Raw genomic sequence first — 20,000 nt, forward strand, 5'->3', positions numbered from 1 at the left:
ATAGCAAGACCGCTTCACTTAATGGATGACCCCCCCCACCCTCTCCCTCCCTTCATGCAGAAAAACAGGAGACAGTGAGAAATCCCTTCGGATGTGATGGGACTTGGTACCCTGCTCTCTGTAACCCTATTTATTTCTGCGAGAAGTCAGAGAGCACATGCGAATCTCATATTAAAACCAAACCCCGAGAAGCTTCAGAATCCTTCAGACCAACGCAATTACTGTCCGCCGTATCCAAATTAATGGAAAGATTGAAACCCGAAAAAAAATTATAATAGATAATCCTCTCACGTCCTAAGATTATTGTACCGTAGGTAGGCCTCATCGCCAGCAAACTTCTCACAAATATCACACAACAAGAGCTGTAGGGATTTAGCGAGAGAGCACCATCACGAAGAAGGGTCATAGTAGCAACAGATTTATACAAGGCATTGAATTAGCTCAAAGATCCTAAACACATACTTAAAATGAACAAATAAACAAATAAATAAACATCCACAACACCAAATAGTAAAACTGAATGGCCAAACCCTTCAGTTGCTGGAGAAAAAAAAATCTGGTCCTCACTTTTGATATTCACCTGACCTTCAGCCCACACACCGAAGAGTGAAAATTAACAGACACAAAATCAGTCGCAAGCGCGCGCGCGCGCACACACACACACACACACACACACACACACACACACACACACACACACACACACACACACACACACACACACACACACACACACACACACACACACACACACATTCACACACACACACACACACACACACACACACACACACACACACACACACACACACACACACACACACACACACACACACATTTAGAAATAATTTTTTGTAAGTTGAAGGAACAGTAAACAGAAGGCAAAATGTATCAACTGTCGGATCTATCCAGGTAACTTAGATTGGCGATTTTGAGATTTAAGAACGAAATAGGCAAGAACTGGTTTACCAATAGAGTGGCCAACAAATGGAATAGACTTAGTAACCATGTAGTGAGCGCTGAAACTATCGGTTGTTTTAAGAAAAGGTGAGACAACTTCATGGATGGGGATGACAGGTGGTAATGGACATGGAACTGCCTAGTATAGGCCTTATGGTCTCTTGCAGTCTCCTTCATTCTTATGTTCAGGCTGAGTAGCAAGAAAGGAAGGAAGAGAGGAAGTCAGAAGAAGGGACGGTGTGTCTTCTGTAGGGGGTGAAGTCGAAGCTCTTTCTGTGATGTCATGGCACTCTGCCGTTCGATCTCTTCCTGCGGACTTTCTGGGGCTTTTTTCACCACGACAGGCTATAGGAATGTGAAACAATAGAGCGAGTGGGTGAATGTGTCCGTGCAAGGGCTTGCCTCTGCATGGGAGTTAATGGAATAGATTTGGTTGTTTGTCTTCGTTCTGCGCTCCCCTGTGGATTTGGATGTTTTTTGTCCTGAAAGTGGCATCAGGTATAGTTTGTTTGGCTTACTCTATTTTAAGCATCACAGTGTTTGCGTTGATGTATCCTTATTTTCAACTGGTGATATTAGTTTTTGGTGGTGACAATTGTGTTGGTGGTGATAGTGGTGGTGATAGGTACTGATGGTGGGAGTGTTGGAGGGAACGAGGAAAGAAGCAAATGGAGGGTGTGGAGGGGAGGGGAAGGTGTAAGCAGGAGATAGATACATCTCCATTCGCTCAACTAATCTCGATAAGCTAACCAGCAAAAGATTCGCAGGTTTAACACTGAACTTAGTTCAGCCGGATGTCTGCTGAAAAGAAATACAAAATCTCTCAGGATCCTGACGGTAAACTCGATAACATCGTTCGCCCTCCTCCTCCTCCTCCGCCTCCTCCTCCTCCTCCTCCTCCTCCTCCTCCTCCTCCTCCTCCTCCTCCTCCTCCTCCTCCTCCTCCTCCCCCTATTCCTCTTCCTCCTCCTCCCACTTATCTCCTCCTCCCCCTTCTCCTCCTCCTCCTTTCCTTCTCCTCCTCGTCTTCCACCTCCTCCTCCTCCTCCTCCTCTTCCTCATCCTCCTCCTCCCTCCTCCTCCTCTTTCTCCTCTTCCTCTTTCTCCTCCTTTCCTCTTCCTTCTTTTATCTTTTCCTCCTACTCCTCCTTCACCACCACCACCACCTCCTCCTCCTTCTTTCCTCCTCCTTCTCATCCTCTTCCTTATTCTTCCCCTTATCCTACTCTTCTTCATTCTCCTCCTTCTTCTCCTTCTCCTACACCTCCTCCTCTTCTTCCTCCTACTCCTCCTCCTCCTCCTCCTCATCTTCCTCCTCCTCCTCTTCCTCCTCCTCCTCCTCCTCCTCCTCTTCATCCTCCTCATTCTCCTCCTCCTCCTCCTCTCTTCCTCCTCATCCTCCTCATCCTCTTCCTTCTTCTCCTTCTCCTCCTCTTCTTCCTTCTCCCCTTCTCCTTCTCCTTCTCCTACACCTCCTTCTCCTCTTTCTCCTGCTCATCCTCCTCCTCTTCCTCCTCCTTCTCTTCCTTTTCCCCCTTCTCCCCCTCTTCCTCCTTTTTCTCTTCTTCCTCCTTCTTCTCTTCCTCTTCCTCACCCGCCTGCTCCTTCTCCTCCACCTCCTCCTTCTCCTTCTCTTATTCCTTCACCTCCTTCTCCTCCTCCTCCTCTTCCTCCTCCTCCCTATTCTCTTCCTCCTTTTTCTCTTCCTTCCCTCCTTCTCCTCCTCCTCTTCCTACACCTCCCCTCCTCCTCCTTCTCCTCTCCTCCTTCTTCTTCTAGACCTCCTCCTCTTCCTCCTTTTCCTCCTCCTCCTCTTACTACTCCATCCCTTCATCTTCCTCATTCTCCTTCTCTTCCTCCTCTTCCTCTTCTTCCTCCTCCTTCTCATCCTCTTCCTAAATTTCCTTCTTCTCCTCTTCCTTCTTCTCCTCCTCTTCCTCCTTCTTCTCCTCCTTCTCTTCCTCCTCTTCCTCCTCTTTCTCCCCTCCTCCTCTTCCTCCTCTTCCCCTCCTCCTCTTCCCCTTCTCCTCTTCCTTCTTCTCCTCTTCTTCCTGTTCTTCCTCCTCCTTCTCATCCCTTCCTTATTCTCTTTCTCCTCTTCCTCCTCTTCCTCCTTCTTCCCCTCTTCCTCCTTCTCCCCCTCTTCCTCCTTCTTCTCCTTCTCCTCTTCCTCTTCTTCTTCTTCTTCCTCCTCTTTCGCTCTTCTCCTTTTCCTCCTCTTCCTCCTGCTGCTCCTCTTCCTCCTTCCTCTTCTCCCCCTCTTCCTCCTCTTCCTCCTCTTTCTCTCCTCCTCCTCTTCCTCCTCTTTTCCACTTCTCCTTTTCCTCCTCTTTCTTCTCCTCCTCCCTCTTTTCACCCTCCTCCCTCTCCTCCTCCTCCTCGTCCTTCCCATCCTCTTCCTTCTCATTTTCGTCCTCCTCCTCTTCCTCCACTATCACCTCCTCCTCTTCCTCCTTCTCTTCCTCTTCTTCCTCTGGCTCCTCTTCCTCCTCCACCATCACCGCCTCCTTTCCTTTTCCTCCTCCTCCTCCTCCACCATCACCACCACCACCTCCCACGACGACAATGACGACGACGACGACGAGAGTGACAAGAACGACGACGACTAGGATGACGACTTTGACGAGAAAGAGAATGACGGATATTGAATATCTTCCTCAGTAAAACAAAAGAATAAATAAACAATAAAGAAAAAACAAGCAAATAAAACTATAGATAAGAATAAATAAATAAAAGAGGTACGTTTTGTCCTACTGAGAGAAAATAATGCTGTAGACAAATTAAAACTAATACTAAATGATAATAGAAAATAGATCAATTAAACTAATAGTGAATACTAAGTATCGCAATGACGAAGAATGTAGTTGATACAAATGCTAGCATATCTGCAGAGAGATTGAGACAGATGTGTCCTGGGAAAAACAGGTGTTTTTGTACGTCGACAAATGCTTCTGTCACAAAAGAGTAGAGAAACCAATGAGGTAGTGACACATATAGAGACAATCAAAATGAAATATAATAAATGGATTAAGATCAAGAAATCAAATTAATACAAAAACAAAGAAAATATAAAACGAACAAAAGAAGATAATGAAATAAAAATAGATAGGTAAATAGATAAAGACAAATTAAAATAAGTGTCTTATGATTTATGATAGAAAACGAAAAGATTTATTACAAACACTTAAAAGTAAAAAAAAAAAAAAAAAAAAAAAAAAAAAAAAAACCAGAATAGTTTCTCATGGAATTGCCTAGTGTAGGCCCTAGGGTCTTTTGCGGTCTGCTTCATTCTTATGTTAATTTAATTTAATTTCTATTTTTATTTATATTTTTATTTTATTTTTATTTTTATTCCATCTTACTTTATTCTTATTTTCATTTATTTATTTATCTTATTTTAGTTTTATCTTTAAAAAGTATTTTGATTTAGGCCTTTATTTAATCTTATCATGGAACTGCCCAGTGTAGGCCTTAGGGTCTCTTGTAGTCTCCTTCATTCTTACGTTCCAATGTAGATCGTCTCATGCAACTTGTCTGCATGACAAAAGGTGTCACCAACTCATAAGAAATATTCATTTAATTTAATTTATTTTTTATTTATATTTATCTATTTATTTTTTCTTTGTCACTATGTGGAATTTACATAGGGATGGTGGTGCTACCTCCTGCCAGACCTAGTAGGTTGGAAATCCCTTCCTTAGAATAGACAACCAAAAAAAATATAATGTTCATATTATTCAACATCACCTGTAATTTATTATCGTATATTGGAAAATGATTTGCATGGTTACGCTATTATGCACACACGTGCTCATCTTTGCAACCTGTTTAAATATTATATATATATATATATATATATATATATATATATATAAATATATACATACATATATATATTTATATATATATTTGTATGTATATCTTTCTATATATATATATATATATATATATATGTGTGTGTGTGTGTGTATGTGTGTGTGTATGTATGTGTGTGTGTGTGTCACCATTCACCATGGTCTCTGATCACGCGTTGGACAAGAGCTCCGATGACCGATCTATTGGTAATACTGAGACCTTACATGCACACACACCCCTAACTCTCCGCCCACGAGAGTTGGAGTAACGACTCGCAGCGCAGCGATACTAAAATAATTTCAGCCCTGGGCGGGATTCAAACCCGGACCGCTGTGACAGCAGTTGCGATCGCTACCACTGCGCCATCAAGCTGTGTGTGTGTGTGTGTGTGTGTGTGTGTGTGTGTGTGTGTGTGTGTGTGTGTGTGTGTGTGTGTGTGTGTGTGTGTGTGTGTGTGTGTGTGTGTGTGTGTGTGTGTGTGTGTGTGTGTGTGTGTGTGTGTGTGTGTGTATGTGTGTGTGCATGTGTGTGTGTGTGTGTGCGCGCGTCGTGAGCTGGGGATATGCAGACACGAGTCCATGGATGTAGAGTTTGTGGATGTGTCTTTCGAATGAGTGTGTTCGCGTGTGCGCGTGATTTGCGTCTGTATCACCCAAATATCCCATTTAAGAATATTAAATATAAGTGAGAGATAAGAATGGGTTTCTGTTTCAATAGCTATGTATCACGAGAAAACGTTTAAGAAATATCTTTCAATTCTCCAGAGAATATTTGGTTGATAATAGTGATTGCGATTTCAAGTCACGCCTGCCTCTATATATGGCTGAATCGTTTGTAAAGATTGTTCTCATGGGCGACTATTTATCCAGTTCAAATTTGTTATCACCCCTGAAATAGACCTTTCGTCGCCTAAGTTAACGTCAAATTGCTAGAACATGATGATAAAAGTTCTAGAATATTTATCCTTAGATTGAGGTACAAGTAAATCATGCTTGGAAAGAATCGCCCAGTATTAGCTTGGAATATATACATATATATATATATATATATATATATACATATATATATATATATATATATGTATATATATACATATATATATATATGTATTTATATATGTTGATGAAGGTGGAAAAAAAAGTCACGGGTCTAGTATCCGAGTTCCTGAGTTTATTCCTGACCGGTTTCGCTCTATACTTCTTCAGAGGAATGTGAGTTCCTGAGTTTATTCCTGACCGGTTTCGCTCTATGCTTCATCAACTTGTCACAATGTACCAGCATATATATATACATATATATATATATATATATATATATATATATATATATATTATATATATATATATATTGTAACAAATTACTATGATAGAAGTTCTAGAATATTTATCCTAGAATTGAGGTACAAATAATTGAATAGAATCGCTCAGCTTTAATTTAGAAAAAAAAAAAAATGGAAAGATATTTATTGCGATAAAACCACAGGTTTTTCGTGTATTACATCTTCAGACAAATTTATTACTTGATTTGATGGCATATCACATGGTACAGTTTCGTGACCATTCCAATGCCAAAGAAGCCACATGCGAGTTGAAGGAGACTGCAAAAACTTACAGATCCTACACTAGGCAGTTCCATATCCATTACCACTTATTATCCTTATCCATAGAATTATCTAACTATATATCAAAACAACCAATGGTTTCAGCATTTGCTACATGGTTACCGAGCCTATTTCATTCTTTAACCATTCTATTGGTGAACCAGTTCTTGCCTATAACCTGTTATGCAAGGAAGTGTTATGTCGTAAATGTTATCTAAGTGTTACGTAAATCTTTGTATCCATGATTACCACGAGCTAAGTTACAACACGATGGAAATACAAACCAAACAACAAAAATGAAACCCAAGTAAAGACGAGGTAGTCAGAAGAATACGGTCATGGACATTTGGAAACTGTAAAGATAAGACGAAATATGAAGAAACATTATGATCTTTCCAGAAGGCGTAGGACGCGAGGTATATCAGAGATCAGTTCTCCAAATGGCTAAGTGTTTGTCCCGGACCTTTTCCCAACCCAGCGGGTTCCATTTGTCATCGCTCACGGATGATTGCACCTCCGAGTGAGAGAGGCTCTCGACGAGAATGCTACAAAGAACCTGATAAAGTGTGATGTAAGGTCTCCATTGACCATGTACGTATGCCTGATGAAAGAAGATCCGTCCAGAGGCTGAAGAGATCAAAAAGGACAACTGACCACTCCTCAATCACTAAAGCGGTCCCTACACTACTAATATTATTGCACAATATTCCAATTCGTACAATATTATTGACGGTGTAGGGATGTTATTGAAGATGCACACTTGTTTGCACTGTACACTTGATGTATTCAGTATATTGTGTCATTCTTCGATACCACCCCTACACAATACGGAATATTGCGCAATAATATTGATTGTTTAGGGCCCATTTTAGAAGTGGATCTCGCGTCCAAGAATTTTCATTTCCTTTTGCAACTCTTCCTACGTGGTCGAGTGAACTGTCATAAGAGACAATATATCTTTCAGCATCCGCGTGTAATCAGTACAATCTAGAAATGCTAGGAGCTCTATATATTGGGTAAGAAATCCTTTAAAAACAGAATAGACTTAGTAACCATATAGTGAGTGCTAAAACTATCAGTTGTTTTAAGAAAAGGTTAGACAACTTTATGGACGGAGACGTTAGATGGTAACGGATATGGAACTGCCTAGTGTAGGCCTTATAGTCTCTTGCAACCTCCTACATTCTAGAAAGGGGTGAATGTTGTTTTAGACATTCTAGTTTCATCCCTACGAACCAGAGCCACTTGGCATTTTTATTACTAGATACTAAGCTCTAATAAAAAAAGTTCTACCTCTCTCACTCCCATAGTCTAGTCTAGTCCCTACTGCGTGTTCGCAAATGTTCAAACTATTGACCACAGTTTTCCAGACACAGCTGTTAATAACGCGGACCAGTAGATTCGATAACGATGAGAAAGGTTTCAAAGATTCAGTACATATTTTTTTATTATTATTATTTTTTTTCTTATGGGAAATCTTGTACAAATGGATCTCCTGGCTTTTCACCAAACACGCTTCATATACCAGGACGTCTTTCATCGAGTTCATTTGTGTGTGTGATATCCTTATTCTAAAAGTCAAAAACTGGTTTACCAACAATGTGGTTAACGAATGGAATAGACTTAGCAACCATAGAGTAAGCGCTGAAACGATTACTTGTTTTAAGAGAAGGTTAAATCACTTTATGGATGGGAATGAGAGGTGGTAAGGGACATGGCACTGCCTAGTGTAGGCCATATGGTCTCTTGCAGTCTCCTCTATTTTTATGATCTATCTGTCGTCTAGCTGTGTCAAGTCACTGTAGTTTGTGTGCACTTCCCTTATTCTAGCCGTTGGAGCAAATGTTGAAAAAAGTTAGAAAATGAAAAAAAATTAAATGAAAATTTAGATAAGGAAGTAAACAGATAAATACACGAATAATATAAATAAATAGGAAGATACAAACAAATGATAATAGATAAACAGATAAAACATAAAATTAGTGAAATCTGAGAACCACAATAACACTGAAGAAAGAAATCTCCATCAGGAAATAGAGAGAGAGAGAGAGAGAGAGAGAGAGAGAGAGAGAGAGAGAGAGAGAGAGAGAGAGAGAGAGAGAGAGAGAGAGAGAGAGAGAGAGAGAGGAAGAAAGGAAGAACGGGGGAGTGGGAAGGAGAGAGAGAGAGGGAGGGTGGGAGGGAGGGAGGAAAGAAAGGAAGGAAGGACAGGGGAGAGTGGGAAGGGGAGAGAGTTAGAGAGAGAGACAGAGAGGGAGGGTGGTAGGGAGGGAGGAAAGAAAGGAAGGACAGGGGGGAGTGGGGAGGTGAGAGAGAGATAGAAAAAGAGAGAGGGACGATGGGAGGGAGGGAGGAATTTAAGGAGGGAAGGAAGGGCAGGGAAAGTGGGAAGGAGAGAGAGAGAGAGGGTGGGAGAGAGGAAGGGAGGAAAGGAAGGAAGGAAGGAAGAAAGGAAGGACAGGGGGAGTAGAAAGAGAGAGAGAGAGAGAGAGAGAGAGAGAGAGAGAGAGAGAGAGAGAGAGAGAGAGAGAGAGAGAGAGAGAGAGAGAGAGAGAGAGAGAAAGAGATAGGGTGGGAGAAAGGGAGGGAGTAAAGGAAGGAAGGAAGGAAGGAGGAACAGGGGGAGTGGAGAGAGAGAGAGAGAGAGAGAGAGAGAGAGAGAGAGAGAGAGAGAGAGAGAGAGAGAGAGAGAGAGAGAGAGAGAGAGAGAGAGCGTGAGGGAGGGAGGAAAGAAAGGAAGGACAGGAGGGAGTGGGAGGATTGTGTGTGTGTGTGTGTGTGTGTGTGTGTGTGTGTGTGTGTGTGTGTGTGAGAGAGAGAGAGAGAGAGAGAGAGAGAGAGAGAGAGAGAGAGAGAGAGAGGGAGGGAAGGAGGAAAGGAAGGAAGGAAGGGAGGACGGGGGGAGTGGGGAGGGGAGAGAGAGACAGACACAGAGAGAGAGGCTCCTTCCAAAAGAAGTTCCTTGACTTCGCTTATCGTAACTCAATTATTTGTTCAGATAAAGGACGGCATCTGGAACACAAATCCGCCGCGGACGTGAAAGCCTTTGGCGTCATGGAATTGTTTCTCTGGAATTCGAACCGCCGAGTTCCTTTATCCAGACCAATGGAGTCTTCCTGGAAACCTTGTCACCGTTCCAGGTCTTCATGGCCATTTAAAGGGGTTATCACACTGAGATACTTTTCCTTAAAAAAAAAAAAAAAAAAAAAAAAAAAAAGTAATTTGACAGGCTGCAGGGAAATTCATATACATAATTTGTTCATGAAGTATTTATTTCCCCCAACCAATTGCAGAACCTGAAAATAACCGCATGAATTATGTCTATAATCACAGGTATCGGAATCGGAAGTTTGGAGTAGTTTCGGAACTCGTGGCGGAAAAGCTACTTGTATGTTTTAATCATGATTATTGTTGATATGTTTGTCATGTGACAAGAGAGCCTTGCTTCCTAGATCCTTCTATTCTTTTACTTTTGCCATTCGTTTTCTATTGAGTATTTCAGGTGTGGTCTAAATTTCTACCAGTTTACAATACTTTATATAATTTCTTGTGTTGCTATAGTTTATTTTCTTTAATGTGTCGTGTACACACACACACACACACACACACACACACACACACACACACACACACACACACACACACACACACACACACACACACACACACACACACACACACACACACACAGACACACACACACACACACACACACACACACACACACACACACACACACACACACACACACACACACACACACACACACATTATATATATATATATATATATGTATATATATATGTGTGTATATATATATGTATATATATATATATGTATATGTACATATATATATATATATATATATATATATATGAGAGAAAAATTCGCTAGTAACAGCGACATCAATCCGATAATTTTCATGACAGGTGATCTTACGGGTGACCGATAGCAGTGGGTTCGAATCCTACATGCGACTGTCATAAAAATTATCGGATATATATGTATATATATATATATATATATATATATATATGTATATATATATATATGTATATATATATATATGTATATATATATATATATATATATATATATATATACATATATATATGTCTTGTTATGACTCAGGCTGGAAAGATACTTGTTAACTGTAAGGGCACACTGAGTGCCCAAGCCACAACAAATTTAGAATGGAGTCATGAAAACGCATCAGACTATTGGTATGCCGAAAGACAGGACAGTGTTAACCATTTAATATTTCAGTATAAAATATAATCAGAGACAATAAACTTAACAAAATGATATTAATAATATTAATTCTAACACATAATACATACAAAATTAATGGGGAATGAGATATGTAATAGATATAGAACGGGTAAGACTGAAATCTGGCACGTCGAGTCGTCTGTTGTCCAAACGATAACGATTACAATCTGGAGGAAGCGGATCTGGCAGCTAGCTAGCGGAGAGTCTGTTGAGTACGAACGAACGAACGACAGGATAGGTGAGGTGGGGGAGAGGGGGGAAGGGGGATTTGGGGGGATAGTGTAAGGAAAGAATGAAATGGAAGGAAGTTAGAGTTATGATAGGTGTGGGGCAGACCCACTTGCTGTTGTGATTATATATATTTTTTTGTGATTGTTAGTATGTTGCTTTGTCGCGAAGGTTCTGCCTAGTTATTCATACGGAGTTATGGAATTGGAGGTTGGTCCGTCTTCTCACATGTTCGGGTCTTCTTCTTACTTGAGTTGTTGTTATGATGTTATTTTTGGTCGTTAATTTGTTTTGGTTGGTTGTTAGTTTTTTTTTTAATATTAAATGTATACGACTATTTTTGCCTATTTTAGTTTTTGACTTCTATGGGGGGTAAGTTTGTGTTCATGGTGATGGGGAGGGTCTTGATTTCTATACGTCGTACACTTTTTTTTTTTTGTCTGCAGAGTCTTGGGAATGCCTGCCTTAGTAGATGTAAACAGACGTCTTGGCCAGTGATTGGCTGAAGACGGTTGTTTAGGCTGAACTGCCAAACTATCGCTTTGCTGCGGAGCGACCCAAGTGAGGGAGGGAGGAGAAGGCTGCTTGTTCCTTCGAACAAATGGAAAAGTAGGAGGATAGTGGTAGTTGGAAGGGTGTCATTCAGGTGAATTGGTATCTTGACACCCGGATGGGGTAACGTGTCACCTGACTATCGTGACCAACCGAAGACCTCCGAAGGGGAACACGAAGGAGGTCAGCTGACTGGAGCACGGGAGAGAGAGCATCTGCTATGTCAGGCTCTTTTATATGGTGCATATCTAGATGGTACTCTTGTAAGGTTAGAACCCAACGAAGGATCTTCTAATTCTGCAGGTTGGCTTTCTGAATGAAAGCGAGAGGGTTATGGTTGGTGAATATCTTGAGATCAACATTGTTTTTTATATGAGAATGAGAAAATTACCAACAAGTGGACTTGATAGCGAAACCAACCATTTAGATAATTTATAAGTACAAGAACAATGTTGATCTCATCGAAAAGCTATCTGGACAAAATCCCTCCTTTTATTTTAATCTTGTTAGTTTTGATGTCACTAGTGTTTTTACTCGAGTTCCTGTTTTAGATCTGTTAATATATTTAGAAGATGAATTGAAGAAATATGATATGCCTCTACCGGTCCACACAATAATCAGTCTCATTAAGTTATGTGTGTTAGATTAAAAATTTGAATGTAATGGTAAATTCTATATGCAAAAGTTTGGAATGGGAATGGGGAATCGTTTGTCTATTGTTTTTAGCAATTTGTATATGGAATTTTTTGAAAGAGATATTTTGCCTAAAATTGTCCCTAGGAAAGCCATTTGGAATAGATATATTCATGATATATTGTGTATGTGACCTATTGACCAAGCTTTCGACGATTTTTTATTAAGGTTAAACAGTTTGGGACCATAGATTAAATTTACTAAAGAAATTGAACAGAACAATAGTCTGCCCTTTTTGATATTATGATTTATAGGTTTGGAAATGCATACAGACATATACCAAAGGCTTTTTCCCCCTTACAAGGGAGGTAGCCAAAAGGAAAAAGGCATAAAAATTATTCCCACCCATTCCATCCCTATTCTATTCCACTCCCCTCCACCCTCTACCCTCCCTCTTATCTTGGCACCTCCTGAATGACGGGTCATCTCTGCATTTTGTCCACTGCCCTGGGTCAGAGGCAGTGTTGCAAGACACAGCACATCCACTGCAAGACCGCTTCATTAAATCGGCGACCCTCTCTCTTCGTCCCCTCATGCAGAAAAGAAGACGGGGAGAAATCCCTTCGGGCTGCGTCAAATTTCTCACACATACTACCTCACCCCCATCCCCCCACCCATTCCACCTCATGCATCACAGCATCATCCATATACAACCATTCTCCATTCACTCCTATCTTCTGTCCTCTTCCGTCCTTCCTCAACAGACATTCCCCTCTTCCCCAAAGCCCCTTTCACCCCATCCATCCATCTTATCCTAGGTCGACACCCCATACCTCTTTCACTAGTCTTTCTTCACTCATTCTTTCGATGTGTCCAAACCATCCTAATATTCTTTCATCCACCCTATCTCCCAACTCCCTTGTCACCCCTGTTCTCCTCCTCACCTCCTCATTTCTCACTCTATCCAACCTAGTAACCCCTATCATACTTCTCAGACACCTCATCTCAAACACATTCAAACTCCTTCTCTCTTCCTCTCTTATGTTCCATGTTTCTGCCCCATACAGTGCTGTTGGCACAATTACTCCTTCATACAATCTCCTCTTAGCATCCATTCCCAAATGTCTATTCCTCATTACACTTTTTAATCCACCAAGGCATTTACACGCTTCTCTCAATCTACATTCTACCTCCACCTCCACTCCACCCTTTCCTGCCACATTCGCATCCAAGTATCTAAAACTATCCACTTCCTCCAGTCGCTCTCCCTTAATTCTCACTTCCAGTCTGCTGCCACTTTCACCCCTTGAACATCTCATCACCTTACTTTTGCCTACATTTATCTTCAACTTTCTTCTATCACACACTCTCCCAAACTCTGTCACCAACTTCCTCAATCCCTCCTCTGATCCTACTACAAGCGCAGTGTCGTCCGCAAACAGCAACTGGCTCACCTCCCACTTTTCTCCATTTTCTTTAAACATCTCCAATCCCTGACCCACCACCCTTGCATTTACCTCTCGCACCACTCCATTCATCTATAATTTGAACAGCCAGGGCGACATAACACATCCCTGACGAAGTCCCACCTTTACCTCGAACCACTCACTCTCTCCATTTCTAATCCTGACATATGCTCTAATACTCTCGTAAAAACTCTTCACAGCTCCTAAAAGCTTTCTCCTATCCCGTATATCTGCAAAACCTCCCACAGTGCCTTCTTGTCTACTCTGGGAATAAGTTTGAATTAGATGTTTACAGGAAACCTATCAATGTTCTTTCTTATATTCATTATTATTCTTATCACCACCTTAAGACTAAAGTGTCAATATTCACTTCCATGTTTTTAAGGGCCTTTAGAGTTTGTTGCCCAGAATTTTTATACCAAGAAATTGAAACCATTTATGACATTGGTAATAAATTTAAATATCCTAAACATTTAATTGATTTGGCACAAAATACAGCAAAAGAAATCTTTTTATGTTCTTACTCATAAACAGCAATTCAGTTTTAAGAATATTTTAACTTTCCCTTTTCATCAGAATCTAATTAGTTTAACTCGTACTTTGAATAAATTTGGTGTTCAAGTTTTCTTCAAAAATAGCAACACCGTTAAAAGTCGGTTGATTAAAAATTCACCTGCTTGTAGCGAAGGCTGTGTTTATAGTATCCCTTGCAAAAATTGTAACTTTATATTGGACAAACAGGCAAGGACTTAAGATTGAGAATAAACCAACATAAATATAACATCAGAACAGGGCAAGTTTCATTTAAGGGACTTTAATCATTGTATTGATTGGGATAACACAAAGAAAATTGTCTTAAGTAAGGACATTAAGGAGAGAAATATCATAGAATCATGTTATATTAAAGCTTCATTTGAGAACAAAATAAATATGAGTATGGGAATGTATAAATTAGACAACTTTATAACAAACAAAATTGTTGACAGTAGCTAGGTCAAATGTCTGGCAGTGTTGAACGAGTAAGGTCACAATAGACCTGTCCTAATTCCCACCTGATGTACTTTATTTGTATATATATTGTCACTGTTTCCTTACTCTGTACCTTTGAAAATGTCTTAAATAGACAAAAACATTCGGTCACTTTTAATTTTATTTTCCAAGTGGTTTTATTACATATTTTGTGAACCACGTGTTTTTGTGATTTATTCGCATGTATATATATATATATATATAATTGTATATATATGTATATATATATATACATATGTTTGTATATATATGTATATATATATATATACATACATACATACATACATACATACATACATACATACATACATTTTTCTGCACCATAAAGTGCTGTCGGCACAATCAGTCCCTCATACAATCACCTCATAGCTTCCATTATTAATTGTCTATTTACTTCTCTCAATCTTCATTCTACCTCCCCTCCACTTCTCCCTTTCACACCACATTAGAACTCAGTTTTCTGAAACTATCCACTTCCTCCAGTCTCTCTCCCTTAATACTCACTTCCATTCTGCTGCCACATTCTCCCCTTGTACATCTCATCACCTTACTTTTACTCACATTTCTCTTTAACTTCCTTCTTTCACACACCTTCCCAAACTCTGTCACTAACTTCTTCAATCCCTCCTCTGATTCTGCCACAAGAGCAGTGTTGTGAGCAAACAACAACTAGCTTATCTCTCACTTTTCTCCATTTCCTTTAACCATCCCCAATCCCTCTGGCACTCTACCCTCTTTTAAACAAACATTAAATAACCTCACCAGCCAGTCCACCATCACTGTACCTCCCTTTTTTAGACATTCTGCATGACACCCATCCAACCCAGGTGCCTTACCTGCTGTCATCATCTTAACAACTGCCTTCACCTCATTTTTCCTTATTTCTCCTCCGTTTTCCTTACTCATCATTGTCATTTTCTTGGTGCTAGTCACTGCATCTACCTTGTCTTCCTTATCCTCCTTCACATTTAGCAGCTGCCTAAAGTACTTATTGCTGTCTATTCCATTATAATCTCTCCATCTGCACCTTTTACCTTTTCTTCTCTACTTGGTTCGCCTCCTCTTCCTCTCTTAATTTCTTTCCTAAACATCTTTTTATTACTTTCAAATTTTTCTTTCATACTCTTACCCCATTTCACATCTGCTCTCCTCTTTACCTCCATTATCTTATGCTTTACTTTTTTTCTTTTCTTTGTGTATCTCATATTATTCTCTCGTCCTGTTTTGTAACCAATCTGTGAAAACTCGCTTCTGCTCTTCTAAAACTTTCTTTGCTTCCTCATCCCACCACTCACTACTCTTCCTTCTACTTCCTCCTATCCTTCTTGCTCCACACACCATCTATGCACACCTTGTGACTCCCTCCTTGAACCATCCCCATTCCCCCTCCACTCCTAGTTCTACTCTCTCTTTCACTCCCTTCCATCTCCTCTCTCAGCTTCTTCTTGTACTCCTTCTCCTTTTCTTTCTCATTTAAGCAGTTTACTTTAAGCACCTCCCTACTTTCTGTCCTTTTCCTTTTTCTTCATGTATCCTCCACACTCGACATACCTTCCACAAAAAAAAAAAAAAAAAAATCTAATATTTCCCCACTCTCTCTAATTAAAACATGTACATTCAAAAATCCTCCTACTATTCTCCTGGTTACAACTGAATAGTCCATTAACGCCCTATCTATCACCCTTCCCTCCACCACCCTCTCCCATGTGTACTTATGCTTGAATTTCTTCCTAAGCACTTTATTTGCTATCATGAACTCTCTAGACACATCTCTACCATCAACTCTCCACTACGATTTTTCCTGGAACTCCACACTTCTCAACCACTCCGTCTATTGGTTCCTTTCCTACACTAGCATTAAGGTCTCCCAATACCACTACATTGACATTTTTCTTTAAACCCTGCATGCACCTATTTAAATCTATCCAAAATGCCTCTTCCTTTCCTCTACACTCTTCTCTCTACCAGGCCCATATGTACTTACAAAGACCCACATCTCCATTTCCAGTTTTACCTTCATCCACATTAACCTTGAAGAAACCTCCTTCCACTCCACCACACGCTTACCTATCTTCACTTACTAGTATAGCCACCCCTTCTCTCCCTCGCCCTCTCTTCACTCCTGAGACCCTCCCATCTACACTCCCATACTCAAACTCGCCCCTCACTTTCAATTTTATTTCACTCAATGCCAACACAACCATCTTTCTTCTCACAAACATACTGCCCATCTCTTTCCTTTTACTCTCATCTGTACCACAACCACGCACATTAAAAGACCCAAATCTTAGAGTTCTGGTTAGAAAACTCCTCTCAGACCCTCTTATGCCTTTGTGTTTTTTAGGAAAGTGTCCTTTGGAGTTACAGGGAGAAGGATGCCTAGTCCTGTCCCCATCCCGTTTTTGTCGCCTTTTATAACTCAAATGAAAATACTTGATGGCAGTATTCTTTTACCCTACCACAGATTTCAGCGAAATGAGAAATGAATATTCAGAGAAGTGATACAGGACAGTAACATGAGTGGGCGGACTGCATATCGGAAGAACAGTCGCAGTAAAATAAAGTATCATCATTTCTCTATGAATAGAGATTTCCTCTACCTCAGACAAAATCATGTGTGGCTCTGGTCCACAGGGGCTCCCAATACTGATCCTCTTTAGGGTCAATATGGGGAACCCCTGTGGACCAAAGCTAGTGTCAGCTGTATGCTACTGAACAGCTTTCAACCTCACAATAACATGCAGCAAATACCCCAGACGGGGTATATACATATATATGTCTATATATGTTTATACATGTATATATATATATATATATATATATATGTACATACACCCACCCACACACGCACACGCACACACACACACACACACAAACACACACACACACACACACACACACACACACACACACACACACACACACACACACACACACACACACACACACATATATATATATATATATATATATAAATATATATATATATATAAATACACATTAATGTCGAAACACATTCGTAAATTTCAACAAGAACCCACTGTGTTGGAAAAGAAGAAATGAAATAGATTATATCCACTGAAGGGGATCACAGTCCGTGATCGAAATATATGGATATCATCTATTTCATTTCTTCCTATCCAACACAGTGGGTTCTTGTTAATATATATATATATATATATATATATATATATATATATATATATATATATATATATATATACTTTGAAAAAGTTAGATATCAGTTAGATATAATGAAAGGAGACAAAGGAGTTAAAAATTTTATTTCAGAATTTTCGGATTATGTGAAAACAGCCTATGATTTGTTGAGTGACTTGGAAACCTACGAAAAACTTAATAATAACCCCCTCAAGACCGTAGCCGTTGAATTTTATAAATAGGTCCGTAGGTTCCAGGACAATTTCCCCCGGAGGACAAATTGCCACCGTTGACAATTGACCCCTGGGACATTTGCCCCCTGGGACATTTACCCCCTGATGTCAATTTCACCCCATTGACAATTGAAAAAAATACAAATACAAAGTTAATTTTACCCAATACTTTATAAAGTCAAAGAGTGAAAATACATTTAGTTGCAATTTCCCCCATCGACAATTGAAAAAAATAGAAATACAAGGTTAATTTTGTTCATAACTTTATTTATAAAGTCAAAAAGTAAAAATACATTTAGTTGCAAAGAATGAAAATAAGCTTATTTTTTGTTTAAAAACTTACATTATACGTAATCGTTGAACAAACTGGTTGTCTGCTGGGAGCAATCTTTATAGTTTTTCCATGATTCTTCATTTGCAGTGCCGGCTGTATTCTGACTGATACTAAACTCTTGAAATGACTGCTCTTTCTGGAGTTTTGAAATGAAAATCCAAATATTGGGATGGCAGCAACCAGTACTTGCAAGAAAACTCCTATGCCATCCCTCGACTGAAGTGTTTGTTCTTGGGAGCTCTTCCTTCGCTCTGTCGTACATTCCCCATAGAGCCATGTCGAACATTGGTTCTCGTCGCCCTCTCCTCCTACAAGGTCGTCCAATATAAGTGTCTTCGAAATAATCAAATATTGGCTGATTGTCCGGAGCCATAATTTCCAGCAGTTTATCAAACGTTTCTTCAATTTCAACAGTCGGCACCTGTGTTGTATTAATAGGGAAGGGGAAAGCTCGTGGTGTAGTGGGAAGGTGAAGAAAAAGGAGAAGGGGAGGGATTACTGAGGAAAATGGAAGGAAATGAAGAAGGGGATGAACGGGCCCCGGAAGTCAGAAGGAATGTCAACAAGAGATACACAGACGATAGAGGTGAAGTCGAAGAGATAAGTAAAAATTAAAAGAATTGAAATATAGATAAGAGCAACGCAATGGAAGGTGAAGATAATTATTTACATGGATTTAATGATGGGGGAGATGAGAAACTCCACCGATTAGCAAGTCTAGAGGAAAAAACTAGCGAAAATGAACGAATAATGGGAGGTTAGGTTCATTCAACTTACACGTATTACACAAAAGGTTGATAAATTGGAAGAACTAAAGAAGGAGAATCAAAACCTAAATAAATAGAAGAATTAAAAGAAGTAAAGGATGCGAATGAGGAATGAAAGAAGAAAAACAAAGAGAATAAAGAATCCATAGCAAAAGAGGTACAGGGTTGGAAAAAAAGTACAAGAGAACAACAAAATTGAATTTAGAGATATAGTAAACCAACAGATGAAAGAACAAACTAAGGAGACAGTTATTAAAGTGATGAGAGAGAAGGAGAATCTAGTACGATATCATAGAAAAATGTAAAGATCAACCAAATCTATTTTATATATTTGTAAACAACAAACTGAAAAACAAACAAGAATTAGTGAAACTACGACAAGGAGGAGTTGAATACACAGAGGAAATATAAAAGGCAGAAATTATGAACAAGCATTTTAAATCGGTGTCTACGAAGGAGAACATACAACTTAGAGATGTCGAGTGGGAGGAGAAAGTCCCACTTATGAAAGAGATAGAAGTAACAAGGAAAGAAATAATGAATCACTTGAGTAATCTCGATGTCAGAAAATCGCATGGACCAGATGAAATGGCAAACTGGATTTTGAGAGAGTGCAGGAACGAACTAATGGACAAAATACATAGTCTAATAAGCAATTCATTAATAGAAGGAAAAGCACCAGAAGATTGGAAAAGAGCAAATATAGTCCCAATATATAAAGGGGGGGGGGGAAACAAGGAAGATCCTACTAACTATAGACTGGTCTCTCTTAAAAGTACGATAGCTAAAATTTGTGAAAGAATGATCATAAATTAGATGGGTAAGGCACTTGGAAAAAAGACAACGTACTAAATCCAAGGCAGTTTGGATTTAGACACGGACGATCATGCGTCAAAAACTTAATGTATTTCT

The sequence above is a fragment of the Oratosquilla oratoria genome, chromosome 3 (genome assembly GCF_046742065.1).
Source record: "Oratosquilla oratoria isolate Oo_2021 chromosome 3, ASM4674206v1, whole genome shotgun sequence".
In the NCBI taxonomy this organism is placed as follows: domain Eukaryota; kingdom Metazoa; phylum Arthropoda; class Malacostraca; order Stomatopoda; family Squillidae; genus Oratosquilla; species Oratosquilla oratoria.